This window comes from Dunckerocampus dactyliophorus, chromosome 8 (assembly GCF_027744805.1).
Source record: "Dunckerocampus dactyliophorus isolate RoL2022-P2 chromosome 8, RoL_Ddac_1.1, whole genome shotgun sequence".
Classification (NCBI taxonomy): Eukaryota; Metazoa; Chordata; class Actinopteri; order Syngnathiformes; family Syngnathidae; genus Dunckerocampus; species Dunckerocampus dactyliophorus.
In genome coordinates, this window is record NC_072826.1 from 2,143,245 (window position 1) to 2,159,543 (window position 16,299).

General features: G+C 42.3%; 1 protein-coding gene across 15 annotated transcripts in view; it reads left to right on the plus strand.

The window, feature by feature from the left end:
- cadpsa (Ca2+-dependent activator protein for secretion a) overlaps positions 1-16,299 on the plus strand; it is a 124,349-nt gene that overhangs the window by 1,086 nt on the left and 106,964 nt on the right. The window lies entirely within an intron of this gene.

Genomic DNA, 16,299 nt, shown 5'->3' on the forward strand with positions numbered 1-16,299 from the left:
TAGATAAATACATCTGGATATACAGTATATAACCTAGATAATAATGCACCTATCGTAGATGTTTGGTTTTTAGTAAGTGCCTTCGGGTTATGGGTTAACAAAAGTAAGATTGGCAAAGTGAGATTCCTTCTTCATAAATGGAATATTTTCATAGTTATGGCATAGAAAACCTGTTTATGATCTTCTAAATACGTTTTTTAACATTATTAGATCCCTCTCGACATGAAACAACACCCATGTAGTCACCTTTGCATTTGTACTACCCGATATAGTCGATGTGATCAGTGAAAATAAGACATATTTGAGGAAAATGAGATAACACAGCGGTGGCTATTGAAATGGGGGTTTAAATGATTTCATTTATATTACCTATTATAGTAGACATAATAAGAGTAAACAAGCCATTTCAGGCATAAATAAGACTCCTGTTTATGTGTGTCACATTAAATGTGTTCCCTCGCGGACCTTAATGGCCGAGGGACAGGTTTGTGAAGGGGAAAAAATGGCGTCGGAGGTTCAGAGTTGAGTTTTAGCTTGTCGTGGATTACAGCCCCAACAGTAGCCCGTGTTATTATTATTACTATGATTGTTATGTTTTTATTATTGTGCCTGTTGTGATAATTGAAACCTTTTCTGGCGATCACGTCTGGCCCTTGTTTCACTGAACACCGACACCTAGTGGCCAATGTAGAACACTACATTCACAAGTAGAATGCTTCTTCTGCCTGAAAGTTGGATTTTTTTATTCAACCACGAAACAGCGATCATTAATTAAAAAGTGCGGCAGAGTGAGGCTGCGATGTTGGAACTGCGATGTAGCGAGGGACGACTGTTCATGGCTCGTGATAATGACGACATCTCGAAACAGCAATAAGGTGAAAAAAAACAAAAAAACATGACATGGTCTATACTTTGCAGCATAATTTAACTAAGTAAAAGCAATACAGTCGTCCCTTGCAACATTGCGGTTCGAACATCGCTCCCTCGCGCTATCGTTGTGGGGCTACTAGTGAGTGGATGCACAGGCGGAGTTCTAGCAGTTAACAAGTTAGCAAGCAAATGCTAATATGAACGGAGGCACAAAAGCGATTGTGTCTAAGGCGAATGCCACAGCTCCATTGTGGATGTGCAGCAGAGCCTTCGTCCCGACAGTCATTGCTTACTGAGGCGTTTGATCGGCGTAGTAAATATCAAACGAAACAGTGCAAAATGGTGTGCGCTCGCTACATTGCAAAAGAAAAGCCAACATTTTGGGAAATGTTACAAATCTTTGACAGACAGTACGAAGTGCCTGGGAGAACGTACACATGAACACAGAGCGACTCCTGAACTGCATAACCGAGTGAAAGAAGACGTGTTGAAGGACAGTCAGCAACAACGCATTTTACTCTGCCACTACAGATAAGTGGTTCGTCTCAAGTATGACCCACTCCATTAGTTTAACAATACACTATATAACTGCATGTGTGTGTGTGTGTGTGTGTGTAGGTTTTATTGGAGTGTTTTGTTTTTGCTTAACAGAGAGAGGGTATATAGGTGACTTCTGTGTCAAGCATGTGGGTCATACAGGTACACTACACTTGGTACACCTCTCATGACAATTGATTTAAAAAATGGACTAAAAAAATGTTGATATTATCAATTATCAACGATAATTTGTAGCACAATTATCGACCAGCAAACTTTGTTTTGGCCTGGCCTGGTCTCATCTCAATAATGAGGCCTAGTAGATACATGAGTTTGTCTTGGGCTCTTGTGTGTTTGGGGAAAGATTTAGATGAAAAAAAGTCATTAAATGGAAAGCAAATGGTTGTGGATAAAGGATCCAAGATGCCCTTATAGCGACATTCAACATTTTTTGGAAAAATATGCCTCAGAAGCAGACTTTATTTAATCCCACTCCTTCTCGCACTTCCAATAACTGAGGTTTTTTTCAATTTCCTAACAGGGAAAGTAAAGGGAAGGCTTAATAATCGGTAATGGTGTATTTTATTTTGAACAAGCTTAACAACGTTACATTAAAGAACTTAATGTTCACACTTCAGCATGTCTGAAAAGGAGTAGGAGGAAGCAGAGTTTATTTAATTTGAGCCCTTCTCCATGTCGAAGCAATTACAGGTGGTTACGAATGAGTTCCATTCCTACATCTGTGGTGTAAGTTGCACTTATACCTAATTTATACCTAAAACTAACACCTAAGTCACTCACTGCACACAGAACACGTGAAGGACATGTAAAATACAGTAATAAAAAGATTAAATGCAAGAATGACATAAAACAGGAAGAAAAAGGCAGAAAAACTTCTCACTTTTATCCCTGTGGTTGTCTTGCACACTGGAAGGGGCGTTGCAAGGGAGGGAGAGACAGGCCTGGTCTCAATAATGAGACCACTGCACGCTGCTTAGTTATCGCTGTCCATTTCATAGGAGCAGATCCTTTCACATGTTCAGAGATACCATTGTTATCCTTTCTGATGGTCGCGTTCAGTATTGAAAACAATAAATAAGCAGTACAAACTCCTCATCCTCCAGCGTGTTTGTTAATTTGTCAGACGTGGGATTGCTTTGATCTGGCTCGGAATCTTGCTGCGTGTGGGCTGGCGACATCACTCGCTTGCGTTGAATCTGTGCTCGCTCCCGTTTGCACGGTGATAATCAAAATTAGCACACCACTATGCTCTCCTCCATGCTTCCGTTGGGCTTTTTTTTTTTTAATCAATAAACTTTGCTGGTAGCATAACTGTGGCGCAGACGTCGCTCAGGGTGTCTTGAAAAAAAAACAGCATAATAAAGCAATAAAGTCTGAGCACGTTTAGTCTTGCTTCATCTGATGACACACAGCAAACAAGGCACGAAGCACAGGGAGGTTAGGAAGCTGCCTGCATTTGCGCATCTGACTTTTGTACGTTTTCATTTACGATTACTCGACCCGGCTCACCTTTTCGTGCCTTGGTTTGGGGTGGTCGGTCTGTCACTTCAAAATAAAGCACAAAACACGAAGCCACATTGCATTAAGCTGTCAGAACGACATGCAAACAAACAATAAAGGTCTCCCGTATTTACCTCTCGGCATGTAGCTGTTGGACACAGTAGGAAACAAGATTTATTCTGGAGGAGACCAAGGTCAGCAAGTGAAAGCAGCGCCGCAGAGGTTCCACGGTACTGCAAGCAAAATTACAAATAGTGTTTACCAAGGCTGGCTGTGAGAAGCTGCATAGTGTGGTTAGCACTTACGCTCACCTTTGGGGCTGCAGCTAACAGTTATTTACTTTGTTGATTAATGTGAAGCTTGTTGGTTCGATTAAGCGAGTAATAATGAACCAAACACAAACAGTTAGTGGTTTGATCAGAAAAGAGGCAAAAATGTCGATCGCTGCTTCCCACAGTCAAATCTGATGTGTGTCAATATCTTGTTTTGCCTGAAACACAAAGATTACACGTCTGCTTTCATGGATTGCTAAGGAAAATTAAAAAACTTTCACATTTTAGAGGCTGAAATCAGAGGATATTTACCGTACATTTTTAAATAAAACAATGATTAATCAAATACCAAAATAGTTGTTGATTAATTCGATATTAACTTTTACACTTATTTTACCACAACTGAGTGTGTGCTTTTTGTGTTTGCAAATAAAATGTCCATTAATTAACTCGTTCAATGCCAGACATTTTTCAAAAGACAACCCCTTCAGTAGCGGCCATTTTAGACGATTGTGACTGATCTTTCAAGGCACACAGAATATTGTGTTCTATGGTTATATAAACATGGAACCTACCAAAAGAAACATTAGACTCCCATCTTTCATCAGAAAAAAAAAGTTTGTTTCTACCTTTTTCCGTTCTTTAGTAATCAGCAGTAGAACATAGGTAAGTTTCAGGAAAATATCAGTTTCTGACTAAAACTGGGAGAAAACCAGCTTTTTGTGAAAATATTAATTTCAAGCATAACTTTCACTTTGACACAAAATTTTTTGTTTTTGTGACAGCGCAAATATCTAAACAACTATACCAACTTAAACAACACAAAAAGGGGTTGTTTTACATCAAAATAACAATTTATTTACAAATATAACGCCATGAACCATTTACAGTTTTCACATTTGGAACTGAACTACGTGTGTGCATGTGTGTGCCCGTGTGTGCGTGTACATGCATTAAAATTTCCCGACAATGCGTAACCTTCTGCACGCTACACTCCTCCAAACTCTCTCGCTTCCTCCTTCCTGTCATGTGTGATTCTTCCATTTCCTGCCAGGCTCTTACCAAATGCACTTCCATCTTGCCATCTTGTGGCCGTTCTTATGGTTTAAAATTGCTCTGAAGTGAAATGCATTAGTTTCGTGACGCATCATCACCTCTTTTTGCCTCTCACGTAAAAAAACGTAAAAGACGTATAAATACGTTCGGGTTTATAAAAACGTATAACTACGTCTTTGGTATTGAATGAGTGAAATACAAAAATCCTTACATTTACTGATAGACTACATCATGGGACAATGGCACTAGCATGCTCTGCTAAACTAAGCTAACCCAGCTAGCTTACATTCACGCTGCATAAGAGCTGAGTTTCGAAGTTTTCCGCCAACTTTTTCCGGTGTTTCTTGGCGCCGTTTCGACATTTTTAGACAGCAAGTCGTGTTGTCAGCTGCAGTTTCGATGTTAAAGGTTTAATAAAAAGCAATCTGGAAATGCTGGTGGGCCGGATGAAGACATTTGGTGGGCCTGATGTAGCCCGCGGCTGCAGTTTGCCCACCCGTGTGTTAGATCCATTGAAGCGTCATCGTTGAAAGTGGTTGCCAGTCTCTTGTGGTTGTGCTCAGTCTGTGATTCACTCAGCTTTTGGTCAGCTGGGATCACCTCCAGTTTTTCACAGCACTGCACTGGATAATAAGTAGTCAACATAAGGAAAGGGATTTTTTAGTATGAAATGTTATTTATTTATTGATTTTTTGCATTAAGACTGTTGATAACTGGGACAAATGACTCACTGGGCTCTCTTCATCCATCGACTGCCTCATTAGCGCCACTTCCTGGAATCTCAAAATCAATTTGAGGTGGTCAGGCAACCTGCCAGGAAAAGGAATGGACATCGCTTGCACTTTGTTTTAGCTCGTTCTTTAAATCCCAAAACATTTTGTAACTTGTTCGGTTTCCAATTAAAAATGTTTTTTAATTAGTGCGTGCCCAACCGTCATGAGGAGCCATAAAAGTAGAAAAATGTCTCTCCCTAAGGGGGGGTATGACCGTAAATAATTGAGAACCACTGCCTTAGACCAGTTATTATTCTTTTGTTTCGTACACTGTATTGCAAAGCTTTCAATATGTATGAGTTAGCGTGCGTTATAATAAAATACAATCAGTCAGGTTGCACAGATTCTGATAAAGACACACACCAAGTTGCAGGCTACACAGGCAGAAGGCAACCATAATATGATTGTAGCGTACGCACAGAGAATGCACATTTACTTTAAAGTAATACCAAGGAAGGCACACTGGCTTACAGAGATGTGGAGATAAGTGAAATGGTCGGGTGAGTCATCCTTCACCATATTCTCCACTAATGGGCAAGTGCATGTGAACTGGAGAGCCCTGAAGCGACCCCTTCCGTGAGGTCACCCAGGGGTGCTGTGCAGCTACGAAAGCAAAGTTGCATTGTCACTTGCATTACATGACGGAAGAAGTCTACTCCGGTCAGAGTGGTCGCTTCAAGAAGAGTCATACGGTGTGCAGTGTGTCCTCTCGGCCTGACTGTCGTCGACTCAAGCATGTGCACACATGCACGGACGCAGAGTAGCAGACTGTTGTGCGATGGCTTTTGTACAGTAACGTTTGGGTTGGACCACATGCACGTGCAGGGCCCGCTCCTTATGAGCAAACTGCTCACTTTCAGTTCCACAGATGTTCAATTGGATTTAAGTCAGGGCTCACAGACGGCGACTGCAGGCTGGTCCAGTGTTTGGCCCTTCGGCCCCTTTGCCATTCTCGGTTGTGTTTTGACTAATTGTCCTGTTGGAGGAACCGTGGCCTGCGACTGAGACCAAGCTTTCTGACACTGGGCAACATTTGTGGCTCCAGAATGCCTTAATAGCAGGGTCGCCACCAGACGCTCATTTCACGAGACAAGACCATACACGAGATTGGGTCTGCGAGAACGAGACGAGACGAGATTTTAACAGGATAAGTACAATGAAAAAATGTAAAAAATATATACGATTACAGTCGATGATTGCTCCCTCGCTATATCACGCTTGTTCAGAAATTAATTAATAAATGTTATTAATCTATTATTAATCTATTATTAGTGAAAACAGATTAAAATACAAGTGATTTGTAGTATTCTGGTCACTAGGTGGCAGTAGTTCTCCACCCATTCCGTGTGGAAGTGGTAAGTGTTTAGCTTCTTAAGTTTGGAAGAAATCAATTTGAGGCTAACTGGTTACCTCGCGAGCTTGTTAGCAGCCGCCTCGAGTCCCTGCAGCATAAACGTTGTGCAATGTGATGAAAGCAATGAATAAACAAAGTGTAAAAGTGACTACAGGCGTGTCTACTGGGCTTTAACAATGTTAAAAAACGCATATTGAAAGTCATAAACAGGTAACTACGAAAATATATCATTTATTAACATTGAATCCTGTATCGCGGAAATTCATTTGTCACGACCGTTCTAAAGGAGGGACAACTGTGCATTGCAATCTACTCAGTTTAATTCTACTACATCACACTCTTATGTACTCTGTGTATGCTAGCGGCCCCGCCTCCATCCACCGAGACCAAGAGACTATATGACTGACAAAAGGGCTCACTCCGTTCATGCCGTTGTTCTATGGATCAAACATGCCAAGGTGCTGAAACCAATGCACAGAGTGAATCCGCCTCCTGTCTGTTTGGAGGCTGGAGACGAGGAAAACAGACACGCATTCACATAGCAATATATTGAAAAATGATCAAGTTTAATTGAATTTATTGTGTGATTAATTCATGTATTTATGAGAATCCCGGGCCTGGGGCCCACGGGAAGTCTTGTCAAGACCAGCACTGCCCGTGCGAGCAGTGGTGGAGCCAGAAATGTTTCATTGGGCTGGCCAAGGTGAGACCATTACTCACATGGCGCTGGCAATAAGTTGATACCTGAAATGTCTAGATGGCCAGAGAGTGACCAAGGGTGGCCACGGCCACCACGTAGCTCCGCCCTTGGGTGCGATCTCCCCGCACAATGACACAGCAGTCTGGGCACAGTGAGGGGGAACTACCGCTGTAGTTAGAGAGTATATATTCGAATATTCATCGGCCAACGTGAAAGTAACTTCACCACGGTACACCGCGGACATGTCTGCATGGTGGTGGTGTGTTTTGTTTGGAATGTGGCCCAAAGTTTACCAACGTTATACCGGCTGGGCCCGATCTCATGGCGGATATTCGGATATTATCCAGTCTTCAAAATACAGCGGATCGGCAGCCGATCCCGATCCTGAAGATCGGATCGGGACATCCCTATCCATGATTGTTCCTCAGGACGACTTTAGTGAAGTGGTGCTCCGTTGCCTTTTTCGCCGTCTGATGGCTATCGATGGGACGTTCAGCTCTTCTGTCAAGACTCCCGGACTGCATCACCACTGCCTAGTGCAGGGCAAAGCTGGCGTCGTTATAAGGCAGTTGCAACTCGCTTTGACCACAAGATGTCACTGGGGCTATGCCGTTTTTCATGACCCTGTCAGTGCCACCTGCCGGCATCCGGCCTTTGGTCGTCGTCCGTTAAAAGAATGTCCCGTCAGCGTGTCATCAAAGGTGACTTAAGGAGGACCACAGGGAAAACATGGCTGCACATAGTCTCAAATAACTCAAAGGAAAGCCTTGCTAGCTGAAATCCAGTCTGAATTAATCCAGAATCAATAAATCCATCAAAAAAACAAACATGCATTGTAGCTTCTGCTGCCACTTGTTTAATATTAGTCACTTTTTTTAGATGAAATATAAATTCACACCTTTCCCCCAACGGTCTCCTTAATCTGCCAACCGTTATAAACAATTCTAAATTGGACAAGGACGATGTGTATTTATAGTCTCTCGAGTTTTCTTTTGTTTTTTCAATCGTGTCGCTTTTCTTTTCTAATCAGGCCTGAGGGTGTTCGTATTCCGAGGTGAGATCCTTCATGCAAGAACACAACCAGACCATCTGTCTGCTTGTTTTGTGCACAACAGTAGTGGATATGATGAATCCACTCACGTCCCTTTGTTGAAATGCTTGACACCTCCACTTGGCTACGCTTTTCATTCTGCTCTTATCAGTTTGGTTTTTATCATCGACTACAACAAACGATGTATTGACACGCCCATAAATAATTAAACGTAATAAACGTCAAACTGACACCCACCGAATAACTTGTGTTAACTTTCGATAAAGATCCTGTTGTATGTAGTCTCTGACAGCCATCTGGGTGAGTGTCTGCATAATTCACGGTGACAGCATGTATTCTGCTAATGATGATAGCCTCGCCAGTTGGCCTGTGAGTGTTCAAGCACACGCAACCACGCATGACCCTAACCACATGCTTGAGTGTGCGACGGTCCTTTCACACGTTCACTTCTACAAGGCAGTAAGTGTGGTATAATTACCGGAATATGAAGGGTGACTCATCATACCAATCATACCCACTAATATCCTACTCATCACTGCAGCGTATGGGCCACAGCACCTCAAATGCTCAGGCTTTTAGAGAGAGAATAGGCACTCTTAATAATTGTGAGGGTTCCATTCGGAAGTGCATGTGCTGTAAATATACTGTATATATACATACATATATAGAAAGCACCTATGATCGAAATTTTAGGACCAGTTGAAAAATTGCAAGAATTTCTATTTTGCACCGTTGGATCTTCAGGAGGTTCTAAGTAGAGCTATAAAATGCAAAAAAAAAAAAAAAAAAGATGAAGCAATGTATTGCAAACTACCATTAAACTGTTGTTCATCAGCTGAGCAATGATCAGTTAAAGACCGTTGCTGAAAAAAAGCCCCAAACTTCCCTAAAATAGAAATAAACTGTTGAAAAAAAGGAGTCAGTATTGAGTAGCTGCACCATTCCTGTCGATAGCCTCAAAAATATTTTTGGCATGTTTTCCGGAGGGTAGTGGGAATGTTGCTCTGGGTGGTGAAGATTCCTTCACGGAGGGCACCCACTGTCTGGAACTCATGTAAACCCATTTTTGTAAACTTCTCTTGCCATCCACCCCTAAATGTTCTCAATCGGATTTAGGTCAGGGGAACACGTACGATGGTCCGAAAGAGTGACGTTTTTCCTCTGGAAGAAGTCCTTTGTCAGGTGGCCATGGTAAACTGCAGTGTTGTCCTGTTGAAAAAGCCAGTCATTACCACACAGACGAGGACGAGGACCCCCTGCAGCAGCTCCACGTAGCCAGCTGCCGTTTGACGCCCCTGTACAACCTGAAGCTTCATTGTTCCATTGAAGGTCCATTGAACGGTGTATGAAGGCCCAGTTGATGGCACTGGTGGCTGAAAGATAGTATAAGATATCGAGTTTTTGCAGTGTTCAAAGTAAAATGAAGACACCTTCTGTAGTGAAACACAGTGAGACACGCACTTCCTTGTTTGGCATCATGGTGGGCCTCTTTGGCAGCATAAATGCATTGGTTTGACAGTATTCATTGATCGAACAACGCTCAACCAATGCAAAAGTCCAAGAAGGTCAGTGAAGAACTAAAAAGGAGAATTTAGATAGAAGATGGACAGATGTTGGATAGAAATTTAATATATTTACACAAGTTGGGAATGTCTTTTTCCAAGATCATTCGTTTGGATGTGCGCCTTTGCCAAGGTATAAATACTGTCACTCACAGGAAAAGTCAAAGGAAACTGGTTAGTTTGCCCAGAAACAACCCAGGAACCACCCAGGAACCTCGGGTCGAGTCTGCCAATTATTGGAAACTGCTGGAACACCAGTGTCACTGTTGACAGCGAAGTCAGTTTTACATCACCAGCAGATGCGGGATGTTAACAAGTCATTTCTGGTGTGCTCTGGTGTAGCGGTTCTGTTATTTTCTTTGTAGACACTTGATGGTTTACTGCCGCTGGTTACTCTCTGCTGTAATGCTGTTCTAGCTAGGCTTCTAAAGAGTACTGTTCGGCACGGACACAGCTCGAAGCACAGACCGCAAGCTTGATCACTCAGCAGCTCGCCCGGTGAGAAAGCAGTTGTGGCTCTGAGGAGCTCCATCATTAGATGTGTGAAATGCATCCTGGGGTCTACGGTGTGTGACATTGACTCCCACTTGAAGTTGATGGGGAAAAAAAGTGCCAGCACAGCCGCATATTCATGCATGTCGGCGTTAACGATGTCACTCAGCTGAACGTCAAGTCTGTGTGTCTTTGCTCTTTGCTAGAGACAACATGTCATCATTCCATCACTGGTTGATGAAGTGGTGTCCTGTTTTGACTTTGTAGACAGTTAGCAGAGCTTCATGGACAGGCTTGGGCTTATTAGGAGAAATGGCGTCCACCCCACTCTTATTGGGGCAGTGGGGTCTCCGGGAACATGACTGTTGACACCAAAGAGTCAGGGCGCACAAATGCAAGTACAATTTTACCAGCTACCCACCCTAAGTCTGTTGCTTGCAGCCCAAATTAACTCAACTTCCTTCATTTACTTTATGAATTCCTAACAGTTGACTTCACACCAGTCAACAAAATGGTCTCCACAGTGTGAGGACAGAGTGGCTGAATTGAAGTAGGTTATTGCCAGTTATTGGTTCAACAGACAATTCCAACTAGTCAAACTTAAATTGTCGCGGTTGTGGACGGCACAGCTAGCTTCCTGTGAGAAACTCTCAATTCAGGTGCGCCACGAAACTAAAGAGGAGGAACTGAAAGAAGTTATTCTGCGGTCCGATTCCCAAACTCGCAAACTTAAACTGAAAGATCACAAATATGGTGTTCTACATATTTGTTAGAAAAAGCATTCAGCCTGGAAGGAGAGTCTGAGAAAGGTCATCTGTAATGCCAGAGTAGCCCATAACTCATGTTTAATAAAATGTCCTTGTGAGTCCACAAGGACTCAGCATGTGTCCGAAAGGCAAAGCTCTAAATTTACCGATTGATCTACGTTCCTACCCTCACTTGTAGTCATGAGCTTTGGATAGTGACCGTGTGTACAAGTGGCCAAAATGAGTTTTCTCCGTAGGATGGCTTGGCTCTCCCTTAGAGATCTGGTGAGAAGCGCTCTCGTCCAGGAGAAACTGCTAAGAAACGGCTAAGCGGAAGAAGATGGATGGAAACAACACATTTCTCTTCTGCACTGTAGCCTGGTGGACAAAAAAGTGTCGTAGTGTTTTGATCCATCCATTCCTATCACACCCAGCAACATGAAAATCATCACGATTACAGAAAACATCAATAATCTCCTTCTGTTAGTTGGCGAAGCTCAGCCCTCCTGTCCAGTTTCTGTCCCCGTATGATGATGGTATGTGTTTGACTTGCTGAGTCAGCTGATGGCCTGCCAATAATACGTGGACGCTCTGTTTCGGGTTGTTGGAATGCAGTGTGACAAATTAAAAACCAAACCATGTGAGAACAAATTTGTCGTGACGTTCATTTGTGATTATTGTGTTTATTTCAGATGGGGAGCTCCATTCATTTGCTGACTATTATGGTGGTTTAAATGTGCATGTCAGGTGGTTCTGGGTTGGAAGTACATCTGTAGTCTGCATGACCCTGCTTCTTTAATCAATGTACAGTCATCCCTCGTTTATTGTGGTTAGTTGGTTCCAGACCCAACGACGATAAGTAAATTTGCGCGACGTAGGATTCAATGTTAAATATTTTTGTGCTTTAGAAAACCTGTTTATGACTTTCTAAAAAGACATAGCGCCGCTAGTATAGAAAGCTACCGAGCAAACTAGTTAGCCTCTCCAGTTGACTTATTCTAAACAAAAGAAAGCATTTTAAACGGAACAGTGAAGAAGGACAAAGTAAGAACCAAAAACCTACCACTTCCACACGGAACGAGAGGAGGATCAGGCGTCTCAGCCATGGCATGTAGGCTCAGCTCAGCTGGCTCATCAGCCAATCCCCATGCAGTGTGTAGGTGATGTCATCTAATGTCACGTCTCCTCAATGTAACATTACGGAGGCCTGGTGGGAGGAATACTACATATACCTTCTCTTTCAGTATTTTTGACTAAAAATAGGCCATAGTCAACCATGGAACAGCTGTCTTTTATTAATAAGTGAATTTTTGAAAAACGGCGATGCAGAGAGGGACGACTGTACTTACTGTCCAACAACATGCATGTTAGGTTCATTGAAGACTTGCTTAACCGGTCCAGGTTGTTCTCTTACACAAAGTGGCGGCACCTGTGAACCTGAACAGAATAAGCAGTAACAAAATTATGACTTTTCTGAGCTGAAATTTGGCCTGCGGCTCCTACTGATGCCTCCGCTTGGGATCTTTTGGGTGGCTGCGTCGTCGTCATATGCAATCCTTATTTGCAGATTGCAGCTATTTTCCCGATGAGCACGCTCTCAATCCTCGCTTGGTCTGCAAATGTGTAATCTGGCATTATGCAACCATTTGATGTCACCACCAGCACACAGAGAGTGAAAGCCCAACTAATGAATCACACTTTACTGGGTAAATCTGTGCTGCACATGCATTATCAGTGAACCAGTGACGTGCGGTCACGGGTAAAAAACAACAAAACAATAACATCAAATGAATAATATTTGTCATTTGAACTGTGTGAGTGCACTGGACGGCGCACGGCACGTGCCTGCTTCTGTGTGACATCATTATTCTTGCAAATTGGACAATAAAATACAGAGAAATGTCAGTACTACACCTCACCTTGAAGGGGCGGGGGCGGGGGGAAGGTGTGAGCTGGAAGGTGCTTTTCCCTGCCGTCCTTCCTTAGAGAGGAAAAGCCAGCGTTGTTTTGTTTTTTTTGACAGCTGCTCCAACTAGAGCTAGATTTAGCAACAAGTCAAATGCATGAAAGATTTTATGCTCTCCCACATGAATGAATGAATTTGACTGTCAAGATGGAGGATTATACATACAAGCTCAACAGAAGGTGAGCAGACTTTTATAACCAGGTATTAGAACTTTTCCTAGAGAAGGATAGGGTGCATGTACTTCTTTCTTTTAACACAAAGCTGGTTTTCTCCCTTTTCTAGTTGGGAACTGATTCTTTCCTGAAACTTCCCTATGTTCTACTGCTGATTACTAAAGAATGGAAAAAGATGAAAGATGGGAGTCTAATCTTTCTTTTGGTAGGCTCCATGTTTATATAGCCATAGAACACAGTCAAAATGGTCTAAAATGCCTGGTACTGAAGGGGTTGTCTTTTGAAAAATGGCTGGGATTGATTGAGTTAAACGTTTGGTTCTGTCCATGTGGTATGCTGCAGTTAAAAGGTAGTAGCAACCAAGTGTCAACATAGTGAATTTACGATGGCTTCCTGGACAAATAAAGTACAAATACAAGATACAGTCTCCATCCTTAATGGCAGGAAATTGAATTATCTTCCATTGCATTAGTAAGCTGTGGGTTGGCTAACCACAGGAGCATGCTATGCTTATCAGGTAATGAGATGTAGACAGTTTTTTACGGATTTGAATTAGTGAACAAAGAGTTTCAATGGTAAACAAATACTTCACCCCAGATTGTGGAGAAATGTTATTTTTTTTGCTGCAAAACAAAGAAGCCGACCGTGGGGTTTTCCTTGGAAAGTTTAGGGGGCAGTTAGGAATGGGGGAAATAACCGATTCTTATATGCATCGCGATGCGGACATTGACAATTATTAATCGACTCGTAAATGTCAATAATCGATGCTGACGGAACAAAAAAGACGGAAAGCAGAAGTTCCGCCCAGACAGTTTATCGTGGCGCACCTAAGTGTAAGACGCTACCAGAATGGCTGAGCGTAAACTTGGACTCGCATCCGCTGGATTTAAAGCGAGCACCTTTGGCTTTCATGTACTGGTAGTTGAAGGTAAAGATGAGCTGGACCAGAGCCAAACAATATGCAGGCTTTGTCATGCAAGCTTAAAATATTTTGGGAACACGACAAATATGAGAAACCACATAGCACGTTTCCACCTGAACCAGGAGGAAAAACAGCCAGCTGACGTTGCTGCCAACCAGAGAACCGTCAAGCAGGCGATAACTAATTTTCCACCCAACTCGGAAAAGTGTTTCTGCTTGAAACACTTTTATTGCGAAAGCAGGGCTTTCATGCTTTGTTGCGCACTTTGGAGCGCCGATACAACGTCCCATCGCAACGTTATGTCACTGACACTGCAATTGTGAATAAGGGCAGCCTAGTTTTTTTTATTATTCATGATATACTGACGTATGCAGGCATTCCTGTATGAGAGCCGCTGGCACAGAAATGTATATTTTGTTTGAAAGCTGTTTTTGACTTGGCTATACAGCAAATATATTATTTTGTCAGAGATTCTATGCTCAGGATATTAGTTTGAATACAGAGGTCTATTTTTCATTTGTGAATAATGGCAGATTTTTTATGTTGGTTACTCAGAATATGCTGAAGTTTGCTAGTTTTCTACGTGCTGCTACTGGTGCGCTTCACTTTTCCCGCTGGTTCTGTGCAATGGGAAATATGTTGGTAGACGTAACCTTCCAGTTATTCAAAGAAAATGGAAGTAAATTCATTTGTTTCAGGTTTATCTTAACTGTGGATAATTACAAATATGCTTTGTTTTAGTAGTACACTGTGAGTAAAAAGAAATCATGTATAGAAAAAAAAACATGCATGAAAAAACTGACAAACTATTGATCCCCAAATAAAGATGCATCGTTTTATCATCGCATCCGCAGGCCTCAGAATCGTAATTGCATCGAATCGTGGGGTGGCCAGAGATTCCCACCCCTACTTGCTGTACTATTTCATAGACATGAATGTCACATTTGGGCCAAACAGAGCAACACTGATCTTATTTTTTGGAACAATCAGTGTAAGACTCGTACATGTGCGTGCTTGTTCATGTGCTGCCGGGCGACTGCAGCTCTTCATAATTCATAACAACTTACCATTCGTTCCTGTTGTATTTCTCTCAGCACCATCGCACACATTAATTGTTCCAAGTGACAATCATGCAGCTGTAGGAAATTCTCGCTTCACATTAACAGTAACTTAATAAACCATAACTTAATAATGCTGCAAATGACAACAATGAAACCAAGCATGTCCGGTCTTCAGTAGCTGCTACTGCAAGGGGACCCTCAGGTAATCATTTCGTCTTGTTTCTCATATGGAAATGCTTGAAATGCTTTTTAATGCATCATTTTGTATCTTGAGATCATCACAGCACCAGTGTGAAGCCTGTATGCAGTTTCCAGCTGACCTGCTCAATGTACAGTGTAACTCCCTGTAGTTGGGTATGAATACCCAACTACAGGGAGCTACACTTCCCTTTGATCGGAGGTGCTAATGGAAGGAGAGGATTAGACCACTACTCCTCCCAGTCTTAGTGTAAGAAACCAATAGGAGGAGGGTGTTGGCACACCAATTCCGCCCACTCTTACTGTATATAAGGCCTAAGCTACCAGCACTTGTTAGTTGGCTGACGAAGCTCTTCAGATGAGGAGCGAAACGTCCGACACCTTCTTCACAGAAGTACAGATGACGTCTCAAGAAGCCTTTCCCTCGTTGGACAACTCCTGTACGACTGAGAGCCTACACAGATGCTCAATGTACAGTAACTTTAAAGCACTTGTCACAAAATAAAAATTCCAGGTACAGGCATGTGCAAAGATAGGACACCCCAAGAAAAAAAAATTAAACATGGGCTGCAAAATGCTACTGTAATGCCGCTGCTAGTGGTTAGGGAGAGACTCACGATGCACTTCAGTCTCTTCATTAACAAGCAGAGAACACATATGCAGCAAACAGTCACACAGGAGCTGCTGCCGGCCACAACTCATGCCAGTCTCACACACTCTCCACACTGCTAACCTTGCTGCTAACCGTGCTAAAACTCAGCTAAACACAGTCAACTCTAATTAGCTGCTGACGATACACACGTCACTTCTCAGGCTCCACCTTTTTAAGGCGCACACAACAAGTCACAGACATTACACTATATATGACGTCATCTGAATGCCTTATATTTGTAGTCATTTAGCCATTTTTGTGCTTGAAAATGTTTAATTTGGGCCAACATTATGTACAATTAGCTTAAATATGCATATTTTTTACGAATAATAGGCCATATTCAAGCATGAAACAGCAATCATTTATTAATTACTTAATTTTTGAAAAAACGCA